Raw genomic sequence first — 10,015 nt, 5'->3', positions numbered from 1 at the left:
GATTTCCTATGGAAACTAGGTGCTAACTATAACTACCTACTGGCGACCGCCAGTAGGTAATATATATATATATATATATATATCACATAATATCCGTCTCCCCAAGGTCACATATACATATGTATCAAGGCTCCCGTGAGAGCTGAAATGCGTTATGCGGTCATGCACTAAATAAAAGAATATAATTGCACTATACCGTGGTCCAGATCCATATATATATATATATATATTCACTCACATTATCCTGTAGCAGAGGGAGCACGTTTCAGTTGGTGCTCATGTTGAGACCAGGGCAGTGTCTCGCATTTTATTCCACACAAAAGAGTTATCATGGCACACCTCTTGGTAGTTTTAAAGATGGTTTATTTCAGATTGTGATAACCTCCTACGCATTTCGAACCATAGTTCCTGTTCACGGCAGTGTTACACAGTTGTCCCTTTTCCCTTTCTCTCTTTATATCGCTGCACTCTGATGGAGTAGTGCCTCCACCCGCCATCATAATGGGCCCCTTAGCTTGTCTAACTAATGCCCCTATATGTCAAATAAGAGATCGGGGTACATCTACCCCGACCTCATATCACTCTTATGGTGAATTTTCCCCCCCAGGACTGTGTCCCATTTTCCAAAACGGTGGCTGCAACATTCTGCTCAGATTTTGGCCAGCCAATCGCGGCATTCCAGTTGGCACGCGCATTCGGGATTAATAACAAAATCGTCACAAAATATCCGAAGCCACAGAACTTTATTTTCTTAAATTTCCCAACAACTAAAGGCTGAATTTACTGATAACGTGATCTGCACAACCAAATGTTCCTTTCTGATAAATTTGGTGTAAATCCATCCATTGGTTCTTGCTGCAGCTTCAACTAAGGATCCTATGGGAATTAACATGGGAACCACACTTTTTTTAACCCCCCTTTTTCTCGGCCCTCACTTCATAGATCGCCCCAAAACATTCCAGGCACAACAAGATTCAGCTGGGCAGTTCTGTTGAAAATGTTTGTGAAGATTCAGCAAACAGCACCAAAGATATAGGCAAGTCAAAAAATGCTTTATTTATGGAGAGATGGTCCTACCTTTAACTGGTACCACCAGTAAGATATATATACATATGTGACCAAGACTACGGCTGTAGTCAAAACGCATCGTCCTTAGCTGACAAATGAAATACCTCACCTGTTTTATCAGTCTGTGGACTCGCCTGATCTATCTCTGTTCCAGCGGATTTCCTTTGTTGCAATATATATAGTGAACAAGGTGGGAGCAAGCCGCCAAAACGCGTCTAAGCAGCAACTGAGAGAATAAACATTCTTTGGATTATGATTCACTGAGTCAGCGCCTTTCTTAATTGAGAGTTTGGACTGGTTTTCAATATATATATGTATATATATATATATATATATATATATATATATATATATATATATATATATATATATATATATATATATATATATATATATATATATTGCACAATATTTCTCCCTTCGAGGGCGAAAACACGGAGTCGCTTTCAAAAAACAATTCCAGCACTTCACTGCATTAGAGTTTCTTGGTGATTTATTAATCCATGGGGTCAAAAAAACAACAAACACCAACGCGTTTCGACAGCGTCCGCTGTCGAAACGCGTTGGTGTTTGTTGTTTTTTTTACCCCATGGATTAATAAATCACCAAGAAACTCTAATGCAGTGAAGTGCTGGAATTGTTTTTTGAAAGCGACTTCGTGTTTTCGCCCTCGAAGGGAGAAATATTGTGCAAATAAAGAGCAGTTGGGCTCAACTGCGGGAGTGACGCGACCACGATTGCAGCGCCGATCTGGGGAAGGAGAGAGCCATAAGGAAGTGATATATATATATATTTTTTTTTATTTATATATATATATATATATATATATATATATATATATATATATATATATATATATATATATATATATATATTCCACACAAAAGAATTATCGTGGCACACCTCTTGGTAGTTTTAAAGATGGTTTACTTCAGATCGTGATAACCTCCTAGTGCCTGTTCAAGGCAGTATTACACAGTTGTCCCTTTTCCCTTTCTCTCTTTATATCTCTGCACCCTGATGGATGTTATGGTGCATTGTGGGCCATGTAGTGTGTATTTTTAATGTTTCAATAAACTTTATTGAGCGGCCATATTTACGCGCTTTTGTGTCCTATTGGTTGTAATGTTAGACAGCGGGTTGAGTGATTATTACATTACACTTCGCGCTTCTCTAAAGTTAGATGATTAGCGTTTACTCAATTCATGGCGGCAACATGAATACAGTGATCAATATCGCAGTAGCTTCTATATTGATCGTGTAAGTAATTGTTGACTGAGTGTCTATAGGCATCTCTAGGGTTGAGTGCCCTTGGCCCCCTCCGTGCATTTCCCACCCTATGAATTGCATGTCTTTATCAATCTCTGTTTGTGCAGTTCGGCCATTGATAACATATCACTTTTAAACAATTGTGCACTTAGAAATAAAGTTTTTGATTTTCTCTAATACAACTTTTTAGGAAGGAAGTCTTTACAGCAGCACAGGAACACACAGCACATAAGCCCAAGGCCAGGGCAACTCCACACCACACCCACACTACAATCATGTCAAGCAAACTGAGTCCAATCACAAAATTAACACAATTTTTTTTACAGTGCAAACATATCACATTGCCATCAATGGCTGTTCCTAACTGAGAGCAGCGTTACTTCGCAAGTGTCTTGTTAACTTCTTTCCAGATGCTCTCCTGTAGCTTTGTAGTATCATACTCCTTGAGCATGTCAAACTCTTCCCAGGGCTTGCCGGTCTATTTGGCTTCTTCCATCTTTTCTTCACTGAGGTAAAGATCAAATCTTATCCCTTTAATGTTGAACGCAGGTTGTACCCATCGTTTAGACGAGGGTTTGGGCTTCATTCTGACTTTAGTCTGGTTTATAGGAACCTCTGTATTTGGTAAGGGTACAGGTTTCATATTCACATCAAAAGTACTGTATTCTGGAAGGGCATCTCTTAAATACATCAGGTTGTCATCTAGTCTCTTTTCCAACTTTAACACCTCGATGGATTGGATGCGGGTATTGTATAAATCGTAACAAATTTCTATACCCTGTCCTTCTATTATATTGCGAAGCACAAAGGTAGCACCAAGCCCTGACCCTGATCGCTTAATGCATATTCCTACAAATCTGTTTATTTTTCCACTGGAATATTGGTCTGCCATGGTCACAGCCATAATGCTTCCTGGGTAGAACTCTGGAATGTTAAGCACTTTCCGTCTCTCTATCATATCTTTCAGTTCAGCATAGTATTTGAAAGGGTCTTTTCTTGATCTGGGTGGGATAAACTCCGGGCTCAGGTACTTTCTCTAGGATTCCTCGGATTTACATTTGTCCAGAATCACTGGTTTCGGTGGGGGCTGAAATTTTGTTGGTTGTCCATCTCCGCCTGCAGTGCTCAGAAGCCAATGTGACCATACTCCACTCCTCTGTACTGCACAAAAGTGTGATCGCACAGTCCTACTGCAGGTCGTCGCCATCAAAATTAACACTAACAATGAAAGGGAACAATCACTCAACTTGACACACCCCACACTGACACACTCCCACATACACAGACCAGATGTCAGCAGCAATGGAGGACAAGAAATGGGAAAGCTAATGTGAGAAGGACACAAATGGAAGGCCAAGGAGCTAGCCACTAAGCATGCATACATCACATGCAAGAGGATGGAACATATAACAACACCCTTAGCCCATCAAATCACACATGGCTGACACAGTGAGTAAAATGAAACCATGTTACCTCTGTGCAACAATTCAGGGAGACAGCAAGACAACCCATGCATTGTCACAGGGATGAAAGGAAGTCTCTGAAGTCAAACAGTGTTCAGCCACACATCTCTATCTAACTACTAGATAGGTGTATGTGAGCAGCACAACACACAGGGCCCACTGTAACACTCCCTGACTGTCAAACACAAGTTGAATCCTTCACACATACCCCTCCCCAACAACCTCACACATGCAGCACTCAACACCAGTTTCAAACACATAGAATGGTGCCAATAAGGCCCAGTCAATACATTGACAAACAATCACACTCCCTGGGGGGCATCCACAAACATCACACACACACACACAGGGATGCCTGCACCAATGCTGGAACAAAAACAACAGCCAAACAAATACAAAACTCACAAACAACATACATAGAAGAACAACAAGCCCAGACCTGTGCAGTAAAACTGGGAAAGGAAATGTGAGCACAGATAAAACAGGAGTACACAACATCACATGCAGGCGGGGAAATAGTTGCTCATCAAACATACATACAGCTCACCCATCACCCACAGATGCACAAGTCTGGGACACCCAGGTAAGGACAACATGACCAGAGGACTGTACAGCAAAAACAGTTGAACGGCACCATGACTGCAAAATAGTACAGGAAAATCACATATAACCAATTGGGAAACTGTTCTAAGTGGCACATTGGGCCGGTGCACAGATCCGCACCACAAAGCAAAGTGAAACAAATAAAGTGGTGGGGAGGCACATACACTGGCAAACCAAGGGGACAGCTGACATGAGAGTGAAGTGTTGTATACTTCAGTAGTGGACATGTCTGGAGTGCCCCATACATAAATAGATGGAGCGCACACTCCCAATGGTTAGGCATCTGAAGCACAGATAGGGGATGTCATGATTCCACAACCCACATGCCACACTGGAGCCAAAAAAACATCAAGTGACAGCAATGCCTGAGAAAACACACCCACAATGTCAGTGTGGCTGAGCAGGTCTGCACAGTGAGCACACACAGTATCAAGGCACATGGCTGATCAACAAAATACGACACTGACTTGGCAGTCACAGGCCCTGCATACTCACAATTGCCTCCAACAACAAGTAGGCGTCCCCCAGATGTGCAAGGACAAACCACCACAATGCACAGTGCACAACCTCCAACTCCCACATGTGCAAACAATCACAAGGTCAGGGCTGACTAATCAAGCTAACAGGCACTAAAATCCTGGGTGACACATGTGTGCAGTTGCCATTGCAGGGGCACACACACACATCAACATTAGTTAGAAAGTCACCCCCTTCACACTGCACACTTCTTGACGAACCAAGTGCACACATTTAAAGTTACCCATGTGACTAGGATGACTGGCCATCACAAGGTGACAATACACCAACAATGCTGTTCACACATAAAGAAAGATCACACAGACATGATGGCCCTGGCTAGCCTGCCTGCCATCCTGTGGATAGAATCCCACTTTGTGCTGGCAGTGCATCCAAACACGACATATGTACAATTTAGCCAACCTGACCAAAGAATGATAATGACAACAGTAGTTCATCACAAACCTCCATCATTGCACCCCCAAGCCTGAGAGTCAAGAAGAACTGAAGTGCCTGTCACCTCTGCAAAACCCTGAAAATGTGGAACAAGCCATTGGCAATGTTGAAGTGGTGTACAGTGCATGTGGCTCATTAAACCATACACTGACAAAGCAGACAACAGGAGTAACTGTCTTTATTCACATATTACACAGATAGGCACCTAAAGAAGACAAGAGCAAAGCCAGTGGCCAGTACAAAGTGCAGAGTAAGTGCATGAGATCCTGCACAGGGAATGGGCAAACATCTAGGCCAGTGGCCAGTCCAAGATGCAGAGTAGGTACATGAGATCCTGCACAGGGAATGGGCAACAAGCAGTGAACATCAAGGCCAGTGGCCAGTCCAAGGTGCAGAGTAGGTACATGAGATCCTGCACAGGGAATGGGCAAACAGCAGTGAACATCAAGGCCAGTGGCCAGTACAGGGTTCAGAGTAGGTACATAAGATTAAGATCCTGCACAGGGAATGGGCAAACATCAAGGCCAGTGGCCAGTTCAAGGTGCACAGTAGGTACATGAGATCCTGCACAGGGAATGGGTGAGACTGTACCCTGCCATGGTCAGCAACACAGGGGTATAACAATGGCCTGTCCAGGCACCGCTGTGGGAGAGACAGGAATGTGAGGGCAACTTTAACTCAGACTTCGCTGTCAGTCGGACTGGGAGGTGGCTGAGTGTCGTGGCCATATGGAGGACTGGACCGGGGTGAGAGAGGCCCAGCTGAGGTCGAGGTATCAGTGGCTGTGAAAGCCAGAGGGCTGCTTTGACCGGGTGGTGTGGTGGCACGTGGAGGTGGAGTCATGATGCCGTGAGATACAGTGTGGGTGGTAGAATGTGGAGGGGTGCCTTTCCACTTCTTGAGGAGTCAAAATGGCTTTCATGTCTGGGTAGGAGTGGGAGGTGGGGCGGACACAACAGGCACACTCTCTAACAAAGCTGCATCAGGTTCAGCCGGTGGCCCTCACTCTGGGGACATACGCGATCCAGTGGCACGCTTGGCCTGGCCTTGCCTTTGCCCCTGCATTCAATGTTTACCAGATGTACCCCTACAGAGCCCTCCTTTCCCTGCTTCATAGAGGTGTTCGATGGGAGTTGAGGTTGTAGGTGAATCTGCCTTGGAGCTCTTTTTAGGTGGACTGTTAGCAGGCACCAGCTTCTCAGCAGGCACAGCAACTGTCTGCTTGTTTTTGCAAGACGCTTTTCAGACTGGAGAGTCCTTGGCTGGGGTTGCCTCTGAGATATGTGAGCCTGAGGCCTGCTTCTTGACTTTATGCCACTGAGTGTCATCTGATGTGCTTTTGCCTTTGCGCTCTGGGGTAGCTTTGGTTTTTTGAGGGGATGGTGTCTATGCTATGGACTGCTTGGACTGCTGCCGTTGTGTGCTGCCTGTGCTGTATCTTGAACTTGAGCCTGAGGTCTGTGGTGTGGGGTCACTATTGTCAGATGTAGACACTGGCAGGTGTGTGGCTGAAGGGATTAGATCTGCACTCTGGGATTGTGTCAGTTGAATGGCTGCCGTCACTGCGGAGAACAAAGACTGGACAGTCCGATGTAGCCCACCCATGTCTGAATGAAGGCCCTCCATGAAAGCAACGACCTGTGCCAACATTTTGTTGTGGTCTTCGAAGGCATTGATGAGAGTAGTCTGTCCCATACAGCTGGCACAAAAAGTCCACAGACTCAACACTGATGGCAGCAGGGGGGACAGGGGCAGGGGCAGGGGCAGCAGTGCCTGGGGTGAAGGACACTCTTCCCTTCTTACTGGTGTGAAAATGGGCAGCACTAGTGAAAGTAGGTTGGAGGATTGGCACTGGACGCTGTGTGGTGAAAGAGGAGGCAGAGTCCCCGCTCCCTGTGCCCACCAACATAGATGCATCACCACTGGCGTCAGATGACGTTGAGGTTGGTGTCTCTGGCTGTGATTCCTCAAGCAGACTCCTGTCACCCTCCGAAGCGCTGGTCACATCAGTGTCATTTTGCTTGTTTATAGCAGTTGTGCTTGATGCCTCACCACTGGTGTCCATCCCCTGTCCTTCTGTGCCCATGGAAGATGCTGCATGAAACAGAGATGTAGGGTCAGTTCAGTGGCATTAACACAAACATCATATGCAAGCAAAGCACAAAACAGGATGATGATAACCCCATGTTGCATACCACCCTGTGCAATAACATTGTACAACCTCAATTCAAAAGTCGAATTTTGCGTGTTATCATGCAAACATGACGTACGTGACCCATGTGGTGACCTCAACGCCAAATAGCCTGCCAGTAGCTCAGTGTAACCAGACATACAAATCACTCTGAGCCCACCTAGGGCCTGAGGGGGGAAAAGATGTACCTCCCAACATGTTGCCACGATCACATCTGGAAAGGGAAACAAGGGAACCCTACTCACTTGGAGCATGGGTGAACGTTTTTTACAAGAAACAATTTCTCCTGTGGATAAATAAGAACTAATTCTGATACAAATAACGCAGAATGGCAATGGGGGCGATTAATTTAGATGTCAAAAAATGGAAGCTGTATATACACAATGAGAATGTATTAGTCAATTTAGAACCATTTATGTAAATATGTATCAACAGTTTATAAAGAATTTCCGTAACATTATAAACACACATATAATCAAAAAGGTGATGGCGTGTCCCAAGTGAATTTTACAAAAAAAGAACCTAAACTGCTAAGGTGAAACCTAATAATGTGTAGACAACAAAAGGTTTCAAGTTTACATTTCAGTTGGAAACAGACGACCCAGTTATAAGTATAAACAATTAAAGTACAGCAGTTGAAATGTATAAACAACTGTGGCGATAAGTCTATCTCTTTATCTCTGTCAATGGCGTTTCGGCCTGAATGACATCTAAATTAATCGCCTCCATTGCCATTGTGTGTTATTTGTATCAGAATGAATTGATATTTATCCACAGGAGCCATTGTTTCTTGTAAAAAACTGTCACATCTGGAGGCAGCAGAAGTAGGCAATACAGATACAGACTCCAGCATAACAGTCCACAATGGCCATGAGCTCATGCCATCCACCATGTCATTCTTTGGGCCTCAATTACAGTTGCACATTGGTGCCAGATGTGTAGTCCTCTCAATTCTGACGTCAGGCAATGCACACATTGATGAAAGCACACTCAGATGATGCACACTGTCATTCCCTTTCATGGGATGTCCCTGACTACCCCAATGAAGACGATGCCAGAAGGCCACGACTTAGAATACAATGTTAAGGGCCATTACTCCAATGACATGAGAAAGTACAGGGTGGGAAAATGCATGACAGCTGCACCCAACACAGAGGCCACTTACAAGCCATTGCATCACACTAGCGACATCGCAGAGCACGGCGCTGGCTCAGGCTGTGCACACATGCCGCCACTCATAACCAAACTCAACCTTCTGAGAATACTCACCCCCAGCTTGCTGCTAATGCTCCTTCAAACGTGCATCCAGCTCAGTCTGTGTCACAGCTAAGATGCGGGACATTAGTGGTGTCTTGCTCCTTCGTGCCAACATGCCAGTCCGAGGGAGCAGCCCCAGTGTCATCTCTGCCATGTTTTTGCTCAGCCTGCAGATGTCATCCCACTTCTTGTAACACTGTGTGCACCGTCGGTTGGGAGACACCCAGAGCCTGCACCTAGCGTGCAACGGCCCTCCACACGGCCTTACGCTGGAGGAAATTGGGCTGCAGGCATGGGAGACAAGAGGGGGAAAAATCTGTGACACTGGGTTATGTACCACTATCTCTCAGTACAGGAGCATCATACTAACTCAGCACTACTTCACAGATATGTCTAGCAAGGACAATACAGCATCTCACATAGTACATTAGCATGGGGGAATCATGCGAAAATGCAAGCAGGTATGAGGGTGGACACAGTACGTGCCCATCTCATACACATGCAGGATGCCAGCACAGAAAGCAATGTGTTGGCTGCCCACATCTACTATCCAGTTTGTGGGTGAGCAAGACATGCATTACATTGGAATTTGTGTTTATGGGCAGACTCACTGTGACCCACACTGCGCAGCCATCAATGTCATTGCCCTGTGAATGGCTCACTGTGTCATGGAGGTCACATTGAGGGACATGATCTTACAATGTCACAACCTCTTACAAGGCCTGTTTTTTGCAATCTACGGGGCAGAGATGGTTTTTTGCTGGATAGTCTAGCAAACAACACACATGTTTCCCATCTTGATTATGCCACTGCACTGTTTGTCAGTTTTCCAGGCTACCTCATGGATAAGTTGCAGGTTGTGCAAAATGCTGCTGCTTGGCTGCTGTTGAACCTACCCAAACATACCAGTGTCAAGCAGTACTTAACCAGAGCCTTTAACCGGCAACTTAGATTGGTTGCCGGTTAAAGGCTCTGGGTATGGCCCATGCCGTGCTCTATGAGTATGGCCCGGTCTATCTGAGTAACCGTTTCTAGTTCTATGTCCCCGGCAGACACTTGCGTTACTCAAACACGCACCTGGCTTCAACATCTAGAATTCACTAGGGGTGGGTGTCAAATTCTGTTCCGCTTGTGGAAATTGCGATAATTTGACATTTTTGCGCTCCGCGGAGAGCGCGACAATGCCACAATT

General features: G+C 45.2%; 1 pseudogene; it reads right to left on the bottom strand.

Annotated features, from left to right (window-relative positions):
* Window positions 1-2,713: 2,713 nt before the first annotated feature.
* On the bottom strand, window positions 2,714-3,544 carry LOC147707327 (large ribosomal subunit protein bL19m pseudogene; annotated as a pseudogene).
* Window positions 3,545-10,015: the final 6,471 nt, after the last annotated feature.

Source organism: Lissotriton vulgaris, chromosome 6 (assembly GCF_964263255.1).
Source record: "Lissotriton vulgaris chromosome 6, aLisVul1.2, whole genome shotgun sequence".
In the NCBI taxonomy this organism is placed as follows: Eukaryota; Metazoa; Chordata; class Amphibia; order Caudata; family Salamandridae; genus Lissotriton; species Lissotriton vulgaris.
This window is presented reverse-complemented; position numbering and strand designations above follow the sequence as displayed.